Raw genomic sequence first — 10250 nt, forward strand, 5'->3', positions numbered from 1 at the left:
GTATAGGGAATTATTTTAAAGGAGAAATGTCAACAATGTGACCCCCGTACGTAACCTGAAATTGTATAATCCAGGAATCTTTTCACCATTGAGTCTGTTCTTTGTGAGAGCTAGGCCTGAAATCAAGATTCCAGTGCTAGACTAGTGCTTGATGATTTGCAACCGTTGTTACTGAGTCTTCCCACCACATGGGAGAACTACTAGGGTACCAACAGAAACAATGCAACGGATGCTTGGATTGAGACTAACAGTACATACCTGCTCATTTTTATCTAGAAGTACATTCCACTGGTTTCAGTTGGATTCACTCCCTGGCAGGTGCATAGGGGATTGTAGCAGGAAAATTTCTGCCTTAGGCAGAAATCTTATAACAGAAGGCCAGACATCGTGCACATAAACTCAGTTGAATTTACTTCATGGTAAATGAGTAGTATCATGTACAATCAGCCAAGACAAGAAGCAAAGAGGTAGAGAAATCTTCTATTGACCCAATAACTGTTGGGGGGGGGGAAATAGCAACCTTCCCCTCCTAGCAAATCAAGCATAGTTGGAAGTATTCCTTCTCTAAGGCTAAAATAAAATAATCAAAGCACAGAATGCTGTCCCTCCACCTTGCTCTTCTGGTGTCCAAACTGAGACTTGTTTGTCTGTGGGATTGGGTCAAGAAGGGGGAAGACAAGGATGCAATGTGTGGGCGTGTGTCACATCAGCATCAGTGATGGACAGAGCCAAGCCAAGTTGTTTAAGCGGATATTGTCCAGTTCTTGATTCTTCAGTGCTCGGGTAGCAGCTATCCCATCTCCTTGAAAGGCAGAGTTGGTCACCTAATGAAGCAGAGTAGGAGATAGATAGTTGGTTTCATATCAGTTTTGCACTTACTTTGTACTGTTGACCAGTAGAGGAGCAATTAGTGGGGTACCAGTAAATTCAATAGGTTGATTTTTTTGTTTTATTGGTCATTTTGGCAGGGATATGTGTGAAAGGTACTAAGAAGGAAGAACAGATGAACACCCTGGGGAACTTTTCGCAGGTGAGTCTTGAGATTTGGGGACCCATTGGCAGGGTAACTTGTATCCCCTTCTTACAGATGTGGGCCACTCGGTGGGCAGAAAGCCCTCCCACATCCCCCAAAGAGGTGCGATCTGAGGGAGGGCATGGTATTATTACCACATCTCCACCAGGCAGGCTAGGCTTGCCCAATAACACCAGGCTCAGTAGCCTTTTAGAGAAAGACTCTCCTCCTGCAAGAGGAGAGGGGTTGTGGGCGGGATCCGATCTCCACCTCAAGCAGGGGGCATTGGCCCCCTGCCACCCACTCACCTGGCTGGCACACCACGCCCACGGGCAAGCGCCCAACCAGGCGGCTTGGAAGGGGCGTGGACAGCAGCTTAACTTGCTGCTGCACCAGCCACGCGGCCTCACTTTTCGCTGTCCCATTGCGAGTCACCCACCCTCCACTCCCTTTGAGCTCAGGGTTTCAGTTTTTTTCTTGGCCTTGCTATGGACCTTAGGTTGGTCGCCCAGGTTGTCCAGGGGGCCTGGTAGGAATTTTTCCATTTGGCATTAGGCTTTGTGGTTTTTTCGCCTACCTCGTAGCAACCGTCACAACTTTCGTGGTATTGGTGGGTAAGTTAGGCATTGGAATAATGTCTTTGTGGTGTGTGGAAGGGCTACGTGTGACCATCGCCTACGCCTTCAATTTTTGGGTATTCTGTTAAAGGAATCCGGCAGTCGTGGATCCTGTCTGATGCCTGTGTGGCAGGGGGCCATGGCACGACCCTCGGTGACATCAGGGGAGATCTTATAGTTGGATTACCATCAACAGGCTCCACCTACTGGTGAATAAACCCCCTTTTAGACTCACCCCTCTCCAAGTGGGTGGAGTCAACTGACGTGATCCAATGCCTAAGCCAATACCTTTCACTTGCTGTAATCAATAAAGTTGTGGCCTTTTCTTGCTCATTAACCTTATATTACGTGTCCGTGTGTCTTCATTCCACTAAGCGGGGATCGGGCCCTTGAACCACAATAATAGTTTTCAGCCCAGTCTTTTCCCATTCAAATCTCCTTTTGTTAAAATGAAGTGACCCTAGTTTCACCCAGCTCATGGTCTCTGCCTTGTCATTTCTGACCTCTGTTCACAATTCAAATCAAAATTCACCCCACCACAACTTTCTAATCCATGTAAATAAGAAAGATACAGAAAGCCAGCCATTTCAGATTGAAAAGTTTCATCTTGGAAGTACAGAACCATGTGTGATAGGCAGATCTTTTATATGTTATTATTTTGGGTAAATCTGCATCTTTCTCATCTGCTCCATTTCTGATCAGATTAAATTCCCAGTTTACAACCGAACTGCAAACATGTTGGTTGCGTGGTGGATAATAAATACCTATAATTCCAATCTGTGTGTGCAAGTAATTTGTTTCTGAGAAAAGGACCTTTCCTTAATGCAATTAGCAGGCAAGGTAATTACTGCAGTTGACGTGCGCTAGAGAATTATTGATCTAAAAACTCTGTAATTTGGGTCTGGCCACCATTTTATTTGTATTTTGTTGTCAAAAGAGAGAAAGACATTGTGTCCAGTTCCCCTGGACTGTCAGCGAATGTAAATTATCTACCATGCTGAGGCAGCTCACAGATATCACCAGCAAAAACACACACAGCCCTATTTCCCTAAGGTATTTCTCAGGGATTATATATCTATTGTGTTGTTTCTTTGAGCTGTATAGAAATAAAAGCTAGAAATGTATGTATAATCTATGTATAAATGTTTCAAGGTCATGCTTTTCAGATTATAATTAAAAATCACAGAACCCAAGGGCAAGAAATTGGGATATCCTTAGTCAACATACACTATAATCTGGGTCATCTTTGCTAGTGTCAAAAACAGCAAGTTTAGACTCAGTACAGACACACTTTTTAACATTAGGGCACATGCAATATTTTAGGGAATTTGAACAAGATTCCTTTAAGCAGCCTTTTTGTGGTGGAGGAAAAGTTTGGAGATATTCATTGTAGATTATCTGCAGTCTCTTAAAATTTCCTTTTGGCATAATTGCAGCAGTTGTAATTCACAAACATCTAAATTGGTAGGGCGGTGAAGTTGATCTATTAAATAAACAAATACACATATATAGATTTGTAAAGGTTTCCTGAGGTTCCTAAGGTGGCTACACTGTACATTAAAGCTGTAATTTCCTCATTTTTTTAATTAAACCTTAAATAGGAAATTAATTTCTGTCCATTGAAATTTTTCGCCAGGGGAAAAAAGAAACCTAAGCTTTTAGCATATGTTTACTAGCTCAGTATTCTGTCTCCAGTTGCAAGTGACACTTCTGAGGAAGACTTTTAATGGGTGAAGCAGTATCACATCACTCTAAGACATCCCCCCTTTCATCTTTTTTAAAGAAGTGTTCTTCAACCATCATCACGATCCTTGATTTCATATCCAGTAACATGTCAGTCATTGTAATTAACATAATGGCCCTTATCACAACACATGAGGACAAAAGCTATCATTCTTGTTACACATAAGGAAAGATGATTTAATCTACCACAATCACTTAAGAGTTCTCTGTTTGAATGAATTCCTAAAATGTAAATGTAAAGCTGAGAGGGACTGAGATCTGTCCATCCCTACATTTCAGCACCATTTAACCCAATGCACTTCTTTGAAAAAACTTACTTAAATCCAAACAAAACAACAGACAGTGCCCTGTGAGGATTCTGCAAGTTTGGGACGATCGATCTGCATGCCCAATCAATTTCTTTATCAAAAATATACATTGTTTGTTTGTTTGTTTGAATTATGTATATGCATACTGCTCTTAGCTGTTCACAAAACCTCAAAGTGAGTGAAAACATTGAAATATGGTACATTAAAACAATAATTCATTTAGGTAAAGGTAAAGGGACCCCTGACCATTAGGTCCAGTCATGGCCGACTCTGGGGTTGTGGCGCTCATCTCACTTTATTGGTTGAGGGAGCTGGTGTACAGCTTCCAGGTCATGTGGCCAGCATGACTAAGCCACTTCTGGCAAACCAGAGCAGCACATGGAAATGCCGTTTACCTTCCCGCCGGAGCAGTACCTATTTATCTACTTGCACTTTGATGTGCTTTCGAACTGTTAGGTTGGCAGGAGCAAGGACCAAGCAACAGGAGCTCATCCTGTTGCAGGGATTCGAACCGCTGACCTTCTGATCAGCAAGTCCTAGGCTCTGTGGTTTAACCCACAGCGCCACCCGTGTCCCTAATAATTCATTTTAAAACAACTTAAATTTAAAAAGCAACAACAAGACTATATGGCCCAGCATCAAACAGGCAAAGAACATCACTTAGTCCAGGCACCCCCAACCTTTGGCCCTCCAGATGTTTTGGACTACAATTCCCATCATCCCTGACCCTGGTCCTGTTAGCTAGGGATCATGAGAGTTGTAGGCCAAAACATCTGGAGGGCCAAAGGTTGGGGATGCCTGGCTTTGTCAAATGCTTGAGTGATTAGCCCTTATTTATTAGTCAGTTATTGATTTTTTAAAAAAATATACAAATGTGACTTACCTGAAAGAAGACCTCTAAACAGTTTACAACCATCTACAATGGTCATTTAAAAAAATGGGGCTGTGCACAGCCTCTGTGACCTGGGACACAGCTGCAGTCCATCCCTAGATCAACCTGCAGAACACTCATAAACTGCACCCTGAATCTGATCCTGACTTAGTTTGGGAGCAGGGAGGTTTAGTTAGAGATCAACTCCCTAACTAATCATATAGTGGGGGTGGGGGAGACACCTTGTGTCTCCTCTTATCTTGAGCAAGAACAGGGATGCTTCCCGCACCTGCATTTATAGCATTAATTGTTCATTCCATTACTTATGTTGATGTTATCTATTGGGAGGGCAGGGAGTGGAACTGGGACCCCTGCTTCAACACAGGTTACTTTGGTGTTCTCTAGCAGTGGTGTGCCAAAACAGACAACTTTACATCTGTTTTTCTTTTACCCTATTCATGATGCCATGTCGCAACTTTCAGCAGCAAAGATGTCCAAGCAGCTCACACGAAAATGACAAAGGCACAAACTAGGACTTTATATGTCAAAACAAGTACTTCAAAACTGGTTCAGTAATGTATCAGCAGCCAGTTCATAGCTTTTGACTCCCATGTTATATGTTGATGGTGAGCTACCCCTGTGCAAAGGGTCACTGTGGCATTCTGCACTAGCTGCAGCTTCCAAACCAGACCCAATGTCAGTCCCACATAGACTGAATTGCAGTGGTGCAGATGGGAAACTACCAGCTCATGAATGGTTTTGCTGTACTTAAATGTATATTTCCAAAAGGTTGCAGAGTTCAAGTCTGTTAAACTTATTTGTGGCCTCATTTTCCAGCAACAGGCAGAGAAAGCATAACGCTGAATTATTTTGCCGCTCTGGTCTAAAAAGACACCTCCTTTAGAGCAGTTTTGCTGATCATACACCAAAAGCTAGGGGAAGCCTCCAGCATTACTTCAGAATAAGTGCTTTGGCAAATTGCTGGAGTTCTTAAACAGAATCCAAAAGCCAGACCTCTGACACGCTGCAGTGCAATAGTAAAAGGGAAAAAATGGATCCAAGAGAGCACAACTTTGGTTGGGTAATCATGCATCAAAAGTGTTAGGAGACTTGTATACCCTGGAGGTGCAATGAGAATGTTATTATTCCCTGACAAGTACAGCATCTGGGACTGGTTTTGTATTGCTCTGAAAAAGGTTTTGTTTGGAGGGGAAGAATTATTGCTTTTGTATAATACACTAAAGTGCTGTTGGCTCTTTCGACTGGAACATGCATAGCAGTTCAACAGTTTGAATGTGAGAGAGCTTACAACCACAACAGCACAACAAAACAAGGCAAGGCACTGAGCTCCAAGGATGCATTTGAGAGCAATGCCTATCACCCAAATTGAAACTGTCCAGTTTCCGGCTGTTTATAGTCACTATAGTCACTATAGACTATTGATTTTATTTTATTTTTATTTTATAAAAAATGAATAGAGAATGTGACTCATTTCATTTCACTCATTTCACTGTAACAAGTCCGTTGTTTTTTTTAAAGGGATTCTTCCATGCATAGCTTCTAATGTCAGATCTTTGTCTCTTTGTCTCTTCGGATTTTTGGATTGACCTCTCCCCATATCTCCTGAATCACTCTAAAACATTTGTTATTTAATTTCCTTTTTACTAGCAGTGCCAAGCAAGGAAATGACCATCAACTGTAAACACATTCCATTTGCCAGAATATAATCCATAGTAAATGCATCAGAAATGGTTTCAGTTTCTAAGAAAGCACACAGTGTGTGTGCCTCACACAGCACTTCCTTCTTCCCTTACCAGCCTTCCACAGCCATCTCAGGCTAATCAACAGAGAAGACATTGATCTAAGTGGTATCATGACCTGCTGTTGATGGAGAAGTGGATATTATGAAACAGCTTGCTCCTGTGATCACACTTTATAATGTACCATCATATTGTGTTGAGCCAAAGCTGATTGTCATTAACTCTTTGAGGCTGAAAACTTAGAAAGAACACAATGTATTTCAGCTAAACAAGTAAAAATCTGGTGTAGGGAGCTGTTGAAAGGTGACTCCAATCTTCAACTCCCCCTTGCTTCATTATCGCCAAGTATGAACGCAACTAGACTGGAAATTGGCTGGTGTGGTGATAGGATGGAGATGGAAGAATTGACCCCCACCCTTATCAGTAGATAAATGTTAGCTATTTGTGATAAAAAAAAATACACAAATAGTTGAAGATAAATCTCTTTACTTGTCAGGCTGGCAACAGTTTAAGAGCAAGTATTCCTTACAAACTCCTCCAGAGAGTATCTGCACGAAGCTTTCTTACCTTCACAGTCAAAGATGGAACAAACAGGAATAGCCAACTAACTCCCAACTGTCACCTCCCAACTGCCAATTGCCAACTGCCACCTCCTTTCCCCATCTATTCTTTGTGAAATACATTCCCTGTGAAATTACATTACAAATACAGGGTGGCTCAAAAGTAGGCATGCTGCTTTAGAATCCACTTTCTTTGTTCTGGACTCATGTTCGCCGTCATCGTTCACAATATCAGTAAAGAAGAACTTTACCTTTTATCTGTCTCCAATATTCTTTCCAACTGCCAGCCTCAAATTTAACTGCCACTTCATTGTGTGTCATTACAAAGAGAGGAACTTGGGAAGTTTGGTCAAAGTTCGCAAACCCATTTACAAAAGCTGATTCTAGGGTTTTTCAATGCAGTGACATTGATCACTAGTTAATAGACATATAAGACCTTTTAACTGATTGACACATCGGTATTCCATGATTGAGTTAAACATTTCCAACTCTTTTCACAACAAATCAGTTCATTAGAGCCGAGCCAGGGATCCAGCTATGTCACAAACATGTCCATGTTTCAAACATTCCCCTTCTTTTGGGTACTTTTTATTGAAGGGTGCTAGAAAGAGTGTGAAAGTATTGGTGGGGAAAGAGAGGAGGCATTCCCTCTTTCCTTCTTGTAAGCAACTGGGGCCAAAACTTCCAGCTTTGCTGTGCTGCATTGAAATAATGAAAATCTGCCACAGTACAGTGCAGCGAAACTGGGACCTTTGGCACAGGTGCTCTTTCAAATGGGCATCTGGGTGCACATCTGCATGCGTAGTCAAACAAGCATCCCATTTAGCCTCAGTACGATATGTGCCAGAATCTGTATCCAAACGCAGGGCACAGGGGAAAGGGAAGTCATCCCCATGGTTCTGAGACAAAAGGGTGACAGTGCAGTGAGACAGGAATCTCATTGCTGTGTTGCCACGGCAACTGGGCATAGCTCCGTGTCTTTCTGCACTGTGCTGTGATGGGACTGCAATGAAAACACTCTCACACAGCAGTGCAGAAAGACAGTGAAGGTCATCTGTTTGCCTAAGCAACACATGGACACTTCCCTCACTTCTTAGTCCTGCTTTGTTTACAATGAGTTCTGGTTCTATGTAGCCAGGTCTGATTGGTTGCGCTCCGAGGCACCCAAGTAAAATAACTTCACACTGACACTTATTTTTGGTTTAAGTTATTGGGCTAAATTTAGGCAACAACTTTATTGATTACAGCAAAGTGAGTGGTATTGGCTTAGGCATTGGCAACTGACTATAAATGACTCCCACCTCTCTCAGGTAGTCTGGAAGGGTAAACACCAAACGAGGGAGCAAGATCGATGAAGACCAACCAAAGCTCACCCCTGGGTTCCTGTGGTCCTGGCATGATCCTAGCCCCTCAACCGGACTTCGGACAAGATCCAGGACCCCCAGATTCCTTTACCAGAATACCCTTATTCATGGAGGGGCAGGGGATGGCCGCACCTCCCCTCCCACACACTTCACTAAGCCAATGCCTAACCACCAAACCTTACAAAGTTTTGATGATTGCTAAGGGGGTAGGCGAAAACCAAGTGGCCAGTGCCAAATTGCCAAGTGGACAAAACTCCTACCCAGCCCCTGTTCCAAAACAGGTGACTGACCAACATCCGAAGCAAGGTCAATGCAGCAACCTATAAATAGGGACGGGAGGGTGGGTGTTCGGCAGCACAAAGCAAGTGCCTTGGCCACATCGCGCTGCCGCTTTTAAAGGCCCCCCAATCACACCACCTGCCTCAGATTGGCTCAAATGGCCTGGCATGATTGTGGGGCCATAATGACAGGCCTTGGCCATGCCCAGCTCCTGCCACCTAGCGGGGTGTGGGTGTCTCAGGGGCCTGAGTGCAACCAGGACCCTCATTAAGGAGGATCCCATATATGACACACCTTTTTGTCAACATGATTCCTGATTGGCTTGGATCTCTGTGTCATCCAAGCCAATCAGGAATTATGTCTGTTTATGGTGGAGTGGAGTTGCAGAATCATGAAGTTGCATAACCAATCAGACTTAGCTACACAGAACCAGCACTCTGGGCAAACAAAATAGCAAAGAGTGTTTATTTGTTATTTAGGTTTTCAGGGGACTAGGAAGTTATTCCTTTTTAATGCAAACATTTTCATAGATAAACATTAGACTGCATGTTGCAATAAATCAAATAGTGCAGTGGTCAGCGTTGTGCAACTTATGTTTAATAGGCAACCTAAAGCAAACAAAATATACTACACATGCAGATTGTTAGAATGTCACTGAAGAGCTTCTGTCCTGGTTGAGATTCATTGGGGCTTTTTTGTTTAATACAACTCTACAATATACATACATGACTGTGAAAACTGCGAGACGTTTCATAGAAGATTCCATATTGCCTGCTCCAAATTCTTTTTCTTCTTCCTAGACGTTCAACAGATTTTTTGAATTAATGAAGCCATTCTCAATCCCCTGATGGATGTGAAGCAACTGGCTCCATTGAAAAACAAAATGAAACTTGACTAGAGTAATTTATCTCTCATTGAATAAAACAGTTGTTTATTCATACCACACTGAAATAGTAGATAAATATTTCATGAATAGCTCTTGGAAAAGTCTTTAGTTAGTTTTCAAGTCTTCTCATTTGTTAAACTTCTCGGAAATGTTTTCCAAGACAGTTAATGACAACTCCTATGCTCCAGGGATTACCTCTACACCTATATGATAGCTCCTATCTTCATTAAAGAGAGTTGCCTTTGTAATGGAAGAAAACAAGTCTGTCTTAACAGATACCTGCTGACGCCTTTGATAGAAACAAAAGGTTTTGCAGGAGGAAGCATGAAGAAATTTCAAACCCATCTACCGAGAAAATTCTGTGATTATCAATATAGAAGTAGCAGAAAAGAAGCATGAAATGAGACAGAAAGCTGGAAGGCAAGTACATCCACAAAAAGGGAAGTGTTAGAAAACATTACAGTCAACTTGAAAAACAGTAGTGCCACACAATCCATCCAAGTCTTACAGAAGTTCATGGAAGATGAATGGTGAAATCCACACTGTAGGCTAAACCTTGATTGGTAGGAATCAGATTGGATGCAAATGTGTATGGCAGCTTAGGGCTGAACTAGAGTCACTGTCACATTTTTTTATGTTGTATAGGTGATTTTTTAAATATAAAAAATAGCTAAACGGTTAATAAATGTGGGGGAGGGAAAGATTAGGATCGGGGTGGTGGTGGAGAAGGGTGGCTTTAATTTTTTCCCTCTGCCAGAGTTTCATTCAAAACCAGCTCCCTCCCTGGCTTGCTACTCACATCTTCCATTGTGAAAAGTACATGTGGGGTTTGGGGGTGAGGGCTGAATCT

The 10250-nt window shown here is 42.4% G+C and overlaps 2 long non-coding RNA genes across 2 annotated transcripts; one reads left to right on the plus strand and one right to left on the minus strand.

Annotated features, from left to right (window-relative positions):
- Positions 1-390: 390 nt before the first annotated feature.
- On the minus strand, positions 391-7007 carry LOC308466824. Its single transcript, XR_013980987.1, has 2 exons — positions 6879-7007; positions 391-824 (listed from the first exon to the last, which is right to left on the minus strand). It is a non-coding gene; the product is annotated as an uncharacterized lncRNA (long non-coding RNA).
- On the plus strand, positions 6939-9459 carry LOC308466813. Its single transcript, XR_013980969.1, has 2 exons — positions 6939-7105; positions 9315-9459. It is a non-coding gene; the product is annotated as an uncharacterized lncRNA (long non-coding RNA).
- The last annotated feature ends 791 nt before the right edge of the window (positions 9460-10250 follow it).

The sequence above is a fragment of the Podarcis pityusensis genome (assembly GCF_964106645.2).
Source record: "Podarcis pityusensis genome assembly, chromosome: 17".
In the NCBI taxonomy this organism is placed as follows: domain Eukaryota; kingdom Metazoa; phylum Chordata; class Lepidosauria; order Squamata; family Lacertidae; genus Podarcis; species Podarcis pityusensis.